The following is a 10357-nucleotide window of genomic DNA, read 5'->3' on the forward strand; positions in this document are numbered from 1 at the left end:
GGATAGTGGGCACTTTATGGAGGAGGAGCCCGGCGCGGCTTCGCCGGCCAAGGCGACTCCTGGTGTGGCTGGCAAGGGGGCCTCGCCCGCTTGTCATGAGTTTGCTGCAAAAGGGGCGTGTTTTCGTCCCTTTTGTAAATACAAGCATGCCTACGGGAATTGTGGGGGGTCCCATGCAGCTTCAGTCTGTCCCCGCCCCAAGAAAGGGGCGGAGAAGAAGGGCGGGGGTCCAGGAAAACCTCCCCCACCAGCTGGGGGAAAAGGGGCCCAGCCCAATTAATGTTTCTGTACTTGAGGGTTGGTTGATCGACTACCACCCTCGCCCGAGAGCCGAGTTGCTCTTGAGGGGCTTCTCCGAGGGATTTAGGATCCCTTATGTGGGTATTAGGAGGGCCTTCATGTCCGACAACCTCAGGTCGGTTGTCGGACATGAAGATATTGTACGGGCTAAGATTCGAAAGGAGGTGGCTGAGGGCAGGGTCCTTGGGCCCTTCCCGGAGCCGCCCTTTCCGAATCTTCGTGTGTCCCCCTTAGGTGTGGTCCCCAAAAAGGCGAGTGGTGAATTTAGGTTGATTCACCATTTGTCTTTTCCAAAAGGGGGGTCAGTGAATGACTTCATTCCTGACGAGCTTTGTTCCGTCCGGTACGCATCCTTCGATGCGGCCGTGGCTATGGTTAGGGAGTGTGGGGTGGGAGCCCTTATGGGTAAATGCGACATTAAGTCGGCATTTCGGCTCCTCCCCATTCACCCAGGCGACTTCGAGCTGCTGGGCTTCCATTTCGAAGGTGGGTTTTATGTGGATAGGGCATTGCCGATGGGCTGCTCTATTTCCTGCTCCCTCTTTGAGAGCTTTAGTACCTTCCTCGAGTGGGTGCTCAGGAGGCGGAGTGGCCTGGGGTCTGTCGTTCATTACCTTGATGATTTCTTGGTGGCCGGGCCTGCGCAATCAGAGCAATGCTTTGCTTTGATGCGGGACTTCGAAGCCCTTTGTGCTCAATTGGGGGTGCCTTTAGCCTCCGAGAAGACCGAAGGCCCTGCCACCAGGATTACCTTCCTGGGTATTGAATTGGATTCAGTGGAGCAATCTTCCAGATTGCCCCTGGATAAGTTGATTAAGATCAGGTCCAAACTTGAGGCGGTCCTGGGCTGCAGGAAGGTTACTCTTCGGCAGCTCCAGGAGTTGGCTGGGATTCTTAATTTTGCCTGTCGGGTAGTGGTGCCTGGTAGGGCTTTTTCTCGCCGGTTGTATGATGCGATGAAGGGGCTGAGTTTGCCCCACCATCGTACCCGCTTATGTGCAGGGGTCAGGGCTGACCTCTGCGTGTGGCGGGAGTTTTTGGAACGTTTTAATGGGTTGTCGTTTTGGCGGCAGGAGCTTCTTTTGGAAGCGGAGCTGCAGCTGTGTTCCGACGCCGCAGGGACTTGCGGTTTTGGGGTAGTGTTAGGTGACCAGTGGTGCTGGTCGGCATGGCCTCCGGAATGGAGTGCCTGTTCGTTGGTTAAGGACCTAACCTTTTTGGAGCTTTTCCCCTTAATAGTGGCCTTAGAGCTCTGGGGGGAGCAGTTCAGGGATAAGACTGTGCATTTTTGGTGTGACAATCTAGCGGTTGTCCATGTTGTGAACGCCCTGTCCTCTAAGAGTGACAGGGTGATGCGGCTTGTCCGCCATTTTGTGCACAGGTCCTTGTCTTTGAACGCCTTGTTTTTGGCTAGGCACGTCCCTGGTTTAGATAACGGGGTGGCTGACGCCTTGTCCCGTGGTCAGTTGTCCAGGTTTCGGACCCTGGCCCCGTGGGCCCGAGAGTCGCCGGAGGTGTTTCCAGCCCACCTGTGGAGCCTGGGCGGGCTCTCGAGAGCTGGAGAGACGAGGCCTCCAGGGCGATCGCCTTATCGGTAGCTCCTAGTACCCTGCGAGCTTATCAGCGTGCAGGTAAGGAGTTTGGGGATTTCAGGCTGGGTAAGGGTTACCCCCATTGCTGGCCTGCCCCGGTTGAGCACCTAGCTGAATTCTGTGTCCTGCTGAAGGGGCGTGGCCTTTCAGTGAGGACTATCAGGGCTAGGTTAGCCGGCCTCGCCTTTCTGTCCAAGGCGGGGGGGGTTGGTGATTTTACGGGTGATTTTCGCATCCGGAGGATGCTGGAGGGTTGGGTGAGGGAGCGACAGGGGATTCCCGCTGACGCTCGTCGGGCCCTGACGGTTCAGCAGCTGTCTCTGATTAATCAGATGTTTGGCAGTCTGTGCGCCTCTCCTTACGAGGCTCGGCTGTTCAGGGCAGCGACTTGCGTTATGTTTTTCGGGGCCCTCAGGGTCAGCGAGGCAATGGCCTCCTCGCAGTCTGACTCGTCGCTCCGCGCCTTCCAGCTCGCTGATCTGTCCTTTAGACAGGGGGGTGTCTCTCTTTTGGTGAGACACTCCAAGACAGATCAGTTACACAGAGGGGTTAGACTTGAGCTTAGTGCAGCCACCGATAAGTCTGTTTGCCCGGTGGCTGCTTTGCAGCAATTTTGTGTTTTGCGTGGGTCAGGGCGTGGGTACCTTTTTATACACCAGGATGGTTCCCCCCTGACCCGGTATCAATTCTGGGCGATAGTGTCTAAGGCTATGTCTCAGGTAGGCATGGATCCCGCCGGCTATGGAACGCATTCGTTCCGTATCGGCGCCGCCACTAGCGCGGCACTTTTTGGTCTCCCGGCCCAACGGATTCAGGAGATCGGCCGCTGGCGGTCAGCGGCATATTTGGGTTATGTCAGGCCCGCTGAGGATCCGGGGCAGGGTTTAGGCTAGGTAACCTCTCTGTGTGTGTCCTCTTCCAGGTTCCCAGTCCAGGCAGAAACCGACGGCGCTGCTGTGTGGCCACAGCATGGTCTTCTGGGCCGGCCGCTCAGCAGCCAGAAGTGCCATCGGGACCCAGCTGTCGTTGGGACGGTGGGTCAATGTTGTTTGGATGGGCCGGAGGGGTATGCGGTGGGAGGGCCTCCTACCGACGCTGCTGGGTACGCAGCATCTCAGGGCGGTACCCGGTGCTGCTGGGCGGGCGGCTACCCAGGGTCGCGCCCAGATGGGACTGGGTGGTCGGCAGCCCATAGCCGCACCCAGATGGCTGGTCTTGCACCTTGGTGGCAATGACCTATGCCTGCTTGGCGGTCTACCGTTGATCGTCCAGGCGCGCGAAGACCTGCGGCGGCTTCGCACGGCATGGCCCACCACGCAAGTGGTGTGGTCAGAGATCCTCCCACGGATCGTTTGGAGGGACGCCATTTCCCTTAGGGCCATCCACCGGGTTAGACGTAGGGTGAATAAGGCCGTGGGAAAGACTGTCAAAGAATTAGGGGGGATTGTAGTTGCCCATCCCCTCATCACTGTAGATCGGCCGTGGCTTTACCGGGCCGATGGCGTTCACCTGTCAGAACAGGGGAACGCCATTTTCTTACAGGACCTGCAGAGGTCTCTGCGTGAGCTGGCGCAGATAGAGGGGGGAGTCGGGGGGCCAAGATAGAGATCTGACCCCCGCTCCGTGGCAGGTTAGGGGCGGAAATCTGGGTGGTTTCAGCAACTGCGCGTTCTCCCTTGGGCATCTTTGGGGATGATTGACAGGTTCTCTCCAAGACCATGGTGGGTGCTACCTGCGCTCTTGGGGGGAACCTGTCTTTGGGTCCCGCTATTGAAGTCCCAGGGTAGGGGTGAGCCGGCGGGACCCCCCTCATGCGAGTGTATGGCAGGGTCTCAGGTGAGGGAGAGGTCCCTCACCTGGACCAGCATCGATTACGCCCATAGTTGCCCAGGAATGTTGACCTTTTACGTCATTTCCGCCCCGGAAGTGTTTGTTTGACCCTGCAGGTCCATTTGGTTCCGGGTCATAGTTAAGTATGTTGATTATGCTAATTTATGCTAATTTATGCTAATTTAATTAATAAATTATGCAAATTTATTATAATAAAAATGACCCAAGTTTAAATCCAGCTCTTGTGTCCGAGTCGTTACTCCGTCTCTTCTGCAATAACGCCGGCTGACTTACCGGCCCCACGGCGATGTTGCTGAAGGGCCGGGCAGACTCGGACCCTTCAGATGGCGGCCGCCATCTTGTTTTCGGCCGAAATCTCGCGAGACGAGATTTCGGCCGGGAATGCCCTGCCCACGTGGCTGGGCATGACGCCAGGTCTGGGCGGGGCCTGCTGGCCCTATTTAAGGGGCAGCAGGCCGGGAAGACAGCCTTTTCGCCCGGACCTGGTTGCCTGAGCAGACACCCACCCGCCCTTCCCTATTTTGCAGTGTGCCTAGGGGTCGCCTGCGCGGGCCGAATGGGAATTTTTTGCAGCTTCGCCCATTAGGCCAGGCTGTTTTTTCGCCCATTCCACACTGGGGAGATGGATGTGCGGTTAGGGGGTGTTCGCATTTAATTAGGTTAATTGGCTTACCTCTGGTCATTAGGTAGGCAGGTTAGGGGCGGAAATCTGGGTGGTTTCAGCAACTGCGCGTTCTCCCTTGGGCATCTTTGGGGATGATTGACAGGTTCTCTCCAAGACCATGGTGGGTGCTACCTGCGCTCTTGGGGGGAACCTGTCTTTGGGTCCCGCTATTGAAGTCCCAGGGTAGGGGTGAGCCGGCGGGACCCCCCTCATGCGAGTGTATGGCAGGGTCTCAGGTGAGGGAGAGGTCCCTCACCTGGACCAGCATCGATTACGCCCATAGTTGCCCAGGAATGTTGACCTTTTACGTCATTTCCGCCCCGGAAGTGTTTGTTTGACCCTGCAGGTCCATTTGGTTCCGGGTCATAGTTAAGTATGTTGATTATGCTAATTTATGCTAATTTATGCTAATTTAATTAATAAATTATGCAAATTTATTATAATAAAAATGACCCAAGTTTAAATCCAGCTCTTGTGTCCGAGTCGTTACTCCGTCTCTTCTGCAACTGCATTACTTTCTGGTTTAATTCAGTTGGCTTAGTAACGGGAACTCAAATGAACACATTTTTCAGCTAGTCATATCATAGTTTAACCAGACCTACAATTGTTGCATAATGAAATCTTTTTCTCTTTCCCTATTATTATAAACCATGAAAATACACAAGGCCCATTTAAGGTTTCCAAATTAATTTTCATGGATCATAGTTCCATTGTTCACACTCATATCTGCAGTCAGCTTGGACTAAGCCTATTTATTCTATTTATCTGTTACAAATTTGTTACCTTTAAGGAAGGTATTATTATCTCGTGCTAGAATTAGCTAGCAAATCTGTATTGACATTATATGGGTGTTCACAAGTCAGTACACAATAAGTCTTTCTACTAGATTAGCCCCCATTAAGTGAACCTGGGGCTATTCAGAATTAATGCCAAAATCAGTTGGTTAATAGTGTTGCTGTTTCAGGAAGATAAATTGACTGCTGGGTTTAGGATTAAGATATGTGAATATGTTTAGCAAATTCAAGATATTGTTTTCCCCAATGAATCTTCCCACTCCCAAAATGATCAGCTTCATAAGTGAGATTTTCCCCCTAGACATGCAATACCTTAGGTATAGATAAATATATCCATTTATCTCAGTTTCTCATATTTGTAACCATTGTCTACCACATTCTTTTTGTCAATTGATGATTTATGGATTTAAATATTAAGAAAGATGTGGATTAAATTAGGGGATAAAGGGATTTGCAAAATGTTTAAGAAGGAGGAGAGGAATAAGAACATAATCATCTGTGGAAAAGAAGTTCAGAAGTCATTTTAGTTTTCGCATCCTTGTCCAGCATTCTTTCATTTTCCTGTCTTTTCTTTTTTGTTTTTCCTCCTTTTTCATTTGTCTTTTATTATATGCTGGTGACATTTTGAGAGCTGCAATGAAATTTCATTTTAATGTATGTTGATTAGAGTACATTTAAAGTGACAATGAAGTTATTCTGAAGTTATTCTAAAAATAAATTGTATGAAATATCTTAACAAACATAATTCTTTAAAAAGTCAAGCTAGAAAATTAAAAAGCTTTTTATGAATGCTTGTATGCATTTTAGAGCACATATTTCCAAACATTTATTTTTCTTTGTGATTTTGTCATAACATGCAATGTTTGCAAAGAGATTTCCCTAATCTAATGCATTTTTAACCATTTTCCCTAATATATATATATATATTGGAACATTCATGAAAGGACTACTTTAATAATTTCATTTCATTTCAAGTATTGATTGGGAAAAGGTAAAAAAAAGGCCTGTTCCATTCAAATGCAAACTAAATGAATGCTTTCTATATCCATAAACTGCAGGGATGAAAAGGTTAAGACTTCACTCCATCTTTCCTCTAATCCTATTATTTGTATGCCCTTTATAAAAATCTGCAAGTTAAGTTCATTAATAACTGGACTTTCAGAATAGATTTATCTCCACAGTGGCCCTTGGATTTTTCAATGGGGTTGAATTATAAAATAAATGGCAATACCCAGGCTAATCTTGCCTGATCATGAAATGTGTGAGTGAGATTGAACGTTGTCAGTATTTGCATGAAAGACTTCCAGGGAATACCAGGGCTATAGTTTGGGAAAGTCTGGGAAATTTGAAAAGCATTCAGGAAAAGGTGGTAAACCACTCCTGCATTGTTGCCAAGAAAAAATACATTCAACTTGAATTCAGCTTGAGAGTGACTTTGCTTTCTTCTAGGACTCCGGATTCTCTCACCTGGACCATGCAGATTAAGCGCTGGCTGAGGAATTCTGGGAGTTGAAGTCCACATAGCTTAACATTTTCAAGGTTGAAAAAAAATATGGGTTTAACTGATTGCAGATTGCAAGAAAGAAGTTTAAAACCCCTTCAGGGTGCTATCTTGGCTCAGATGTGTAAGAAATAATAATAATAATAATAATAATAATAATAATAATAATAATAATAATAATAATAATTTATTATTAATGCCTCCCCTCTCCGAAGACTCAGAGCGTCTTTGTAATATTGTAATATTTTTTTTGTAATTTATAAAGTTTTCTTTCACCTATCAAGTTTTCGCAATACTATCTATCTATCTATCTATCTATCTATCTATCTATCTATCTATCTATCTATCTATCTACCTACCTACGTACCTACCTACCTACCCAAGTACCTATCTATTTATCTATCTATCTTCTCATCATCTCTCTTTTTTCCTCCCTCCATGACTGGCTAGACCAATGTTTCCCAACCTTAGCAGCTTGAAGATATTTGAACTTCAACTCCCAGAATTCCCCAGCCAGCATTCGCTGGTTGGGGAATTCTGGGAGTTGAAGTCTGAATATCTTCAAGTTGCCAAGGTTGGGAAACACTGGGCTAGACAAATTGCTTGCAAAAAGTCTGACATTGGAATTTACAATAAGGATGGTAGGAAATCTAGCGAGTGTTAGGATCCTACACTGAACAACTGGTTGAGTGATCATACACTTCACATGTGCACAGTTTTATGAAAACTTAACTCCCGCAGCTGAGGCACGGCAATCTGCTCTGCTGCTTAAATCAGCTGAGAGGATATAGAGGGCAGGTGGCCCCACCTGATCATTGGAGCAAATGGGTTCACTCCCACCTGATCATCAGAGCATCCAGTTCACCCGAACCAGTAGAATCCCAGCCTTGAAACATCTCTACATTAAGTCTCCTTTCCTCATACACTCAGTTGCTGGTTTAATTCTCTCCTGCACTTAAAAGAAAGAACACACACTCCTAATAATGTCACATCTAACAACTGGAAAAACACAAGAATGTTCCAGAACTTCAATGCACACTGAGTTTTATGAGACATATTTTAGTTTTTTTAAATATCAGTTATAGCAACATCCTTTTTTTTCCTGACTGCAATATGTTTGAAGTCAGTTTTGTTGTGTGAGATTAGCACATAAAGTATTCTTAAACATATCTTACACAACAGAGAAAGTTGTATAATTATATTTAATTGCATCCTCACACTTCCTAAGATTTCCCCACAGGACAACATTACTGAATCTTGATATTTTCCTCACCATTTACAAATATTTATCACAGTCTTTTTCTTTGCCAAGATGTCAGGCTTTGTAGGAGCTTAATCATCTTTGTCGTTTCTTCCAATCTTCCCTTCAGTCCCGTATCATAGCTACAGTTGCTTTTTCTGCTACATGGTCTGGGTATGCTTATTCCCTAAATGGTGGTATAAAACCACAAGAGCATTTATGATTAGTTTTATGTTAATGGGCACTTTGAAGGCTAATGCTAGACCATCTTTATTTTATTCCTGACTAATTGGAAAATAATTCCCTTCCATCAAACCAAAGATGGCTAATTTCTACACATCATGCTTTCATTTGCCCAGGGGCTAAATATTTCCACAACTAAGATTTATTTAGGGATGGTTAAATTTTAAATCACTATGCTATCATTAGAACACATATCTTTGGGACAACCAAATGTTAGATAACAACTTGTTGCTTTTAAACAATATTTAAAGTTTGGTAGGCCAAGCCAAGGGTAGTGATTACTGGCTCTAAATTGCAAATTGGGGAAAACTGTGAATAAACAACTTTGTGAATTGTGTGGACTCAATTCCCACAGAGTGGGCCTTCTCCAGGTCCTGTCAACTAAACAATGTCGTTTGGCGGGACCCAGGGGAAGAACCTTCTCTGTGGCGGCCCTGGCCTCTGGAACCAACTCCCCCCAGAGATTAGAACTGCCCCCTCCTCGCCTTTTGTAAGCTTCTTAAAACCCACCTTTGCCATCAGCCATGGGGGAACTGAGATACTCTTTTCCCCCTAGGCCTTTACCATTTATGCATGGTATGTTTGTTTGTGTTTGGTTTTATAATAAAGGGTTTTTTTAGTTGTTTTAATATTGGATTGTTACATGCTGTTTTTTATCACTGTTGTTAACCGCCCCAAGTCTACGGAGAGGGGTGGCATACAAATCCAATAAATAATAATAATAATAATAATAATAATAATAATAATAAAAATAATAATAATAATAATAATAATAATAATTCATATAGAATGTTTATGGAAAAAGCAGATTATTTGAGGTATCTCTCATAATGGCAGAGAGTGAGGGATAGGAGTTGTGATCCTATGTTTTTAAAGGTCATAAAGTGGGAAGGATTGTCCGCAATGGTAAGTTAACATTGCTGAAATTATTTTTCAATAGAACAGGGTCAATTAATCCAATCTGCTTGGATCCAAAAAGGGATACATAACTCTTGGGCCTGGGTTCCTTGATATCTGAAGGTTTTTTGCCAAAGGAAGTTGATCTATTTTTCATCATAAGAAAGATGCAATCTGAGTTTTTTTTAAAAAAAATGCCTGAAGAAAATCTGAATGTGAATTACAAAGAATATGGATTTCTGCAAATGCTACTACTACAGAATTTAGATTTAGCATAGTTTTAATTTTAGGAGGTACCCACCGTTGAGGATGAGTTAGGGTAGAAATGTAGAATCATTTGACAGGATTGTATTTATTTATTTATTGGATTTGTATGCCGCCCCTCTCCGGAGACTCGTTGTATGCTTGTTCCCTAATTATCATACTGCAACATAATCAACTTGGGTATTCTCCTTGTGTTTGTTTTTTTTTATTTTTTTTTATTTATTTATTTTGTCCAATACACAATAATATACACTGAAGCTTATAGAGATATAGGAGAGAAGATATATGAGATATAGGAGAGACTATAGGACAGGGGATGGAAGGCACCCTAGTGTGCTTTTGTATGCCCCTTACTGACCTCTTAGGAATCTGGAGAGGTCAACCGTGGATAGTCTAATGGTAAAGTGTTGGGGGTTAGGGGATGATACTACGGAGTCCAGTAATGAGTTCCACGCTTCAACAACTCAATTATTAAAGTCGTATTTTTTACAGTCAGGTTTGGAGCAGTTAATATTAAGCTTGAATCTGTTGTGTGTTCTTGTGTTGTTGTGGTTGAAGCTGAAGTAGTCTTTGATAGGCAGGACATTGCAGCATATGATCTTGTGGGCAATACTTAGATCATGTTTAAGGAGTCATAATTCTAAGCTTTCAAGACCCAGGATTATAAGTCTAGTTTCGTAGGAAATTCTGTTTTGGGTAGAGGAATGAAGGGCTCTTCTGGTGAAGTATCTCTGGACATTTTCGAAGGTATTAATGTCAGAAATGTGGTATGTGGTTTGGAACTACATCTCCCATAATCCCTTGCTATTGACCATGCTGGCTGGTCTGACAGAAGTTGAAACACTAACTTGGAATATGAGAATTCCCCATTCCTTTCCAATAAGCAGAAATTATCTTCATGGACCTCTCTCCAAAAGAATTAAACATGAAGTAAAACATTGCTTTGCCAATCCTTAACTATATTGGGTCCCAATTTATAATCTCTATAACCAAAACTACTTCCATGAAAGT

The sequence above is a fragment of the Erythrolamprus reginae genome, chromosome 1 (assembly GCF_031021105.1).
Source record: "Erythrolamprus reginae isolate rEryReg1 chromosome 1, rEryReg1.hap1, whole genome shotgun sequence".
Lineage (NCBI taxonomy): Eukaryota > Metazoa > Chordata > Lepidosauria > Squamata > Dipsadidae > Erythrolamprus > Erythrolamprus reginae.